The following is a 1,134-nucleotide window of genomic DNA, read 5'->3' on the forward strand; positions in this document are numbered from 1 at the left end:
AAGAATTTAGCTAACACCCAAACACCAGAAACCAACGAACGAAAAATAATTATAGCCACCAAAAAATACAATCACACCACACATAACACCACAGGCTACACCCCAGCTGAACTCTTATACGGAAAGAAGCCAGCTAGAGAACCAACGGAAGACGAAAGACAAGAACAGAGGCAGAAGTTAATAAAAACAGCAAAAGAAAAAATCAGCAGGCAAAAGCAAAAGAGCAAAATGACACAGAACAATAGGAAAACGGGAGCAACTATCGAATACGAGATAGGAGACCTCATTCAAGTAAAAGATCGATTCGCTGACAGATGGACTGAACCCACTGCTATCAAAGACGTCAATCGTAAAACTCATACAGTCACAATTAAGAATAACCGAACTAGACATTTCAATGAAATACGTCCATACTACTGCGAATACTAACACTGGGATACCTTTCCAGGTGCACGGACAGGGATACACTTTACTACCTGCTAACAGCCCACTACTAGAAGATTATCAATTTCACACCCACCTGTACAATGAAATTTGGAATACAATCCATTTTGTGGATCTGAGAGAATTATCCAGCGACTGCATAATCATCCAAAGACATCTAGACGAATTGTATAAATCTTGCACCGGATACAGCAGATGTAACCATGAACGAGCAATTAAAACTCTGAAAGGTAAACACCTAGCCCTTTTTGAAAGATTTGCGGACTTTCACCTTGCGGCTAACAGACAAAAGAGAGGACTCGCGAATCTCACAAGTAGCGGGATGAAGTTTTTATTTGGAACTATGACAGAAGACGACGCGAAAGACATATCAAACGAAATTGACAAGAACTATGACTCAAACAAAGAAATAATCACTTTAATACATAATCAAACGGCATTAATGAAAACCACTGTTACTCAGCTAGGACAAGCGATAGAGCACCAAACTAAAGACTTACATAGAATACAACAAATATCGGAATTAAATATAAACATTACAAACTCAGTCCTTTTTAATGACAGATTAATGGGTTCCATTTTTAATATAAACATACTGCTTGAAACGCTTGAAAGAACAATTGATCAACTAGACTCTGCAATATTCGAATCAAAAACCGGGATTATACCACAAACGATGGTGCCCCCGAG

Source organism: Belonocnema kinseyi, chromosome 9, assembly GCF_010883055.1.
Source record: "Belonocnema kinseyi isolate 2016_QV_RU_SX_M_011 chromosome 9, B_treatae_v1, whole genome shotgun sequence".
Classification (NCBI taxonomy): Eukaryota; Metazoa; Arthropoda; class Insecta; order Hymenoptera; family Cynipidae; genus Belonocnema; species Belonocnema kinseyi.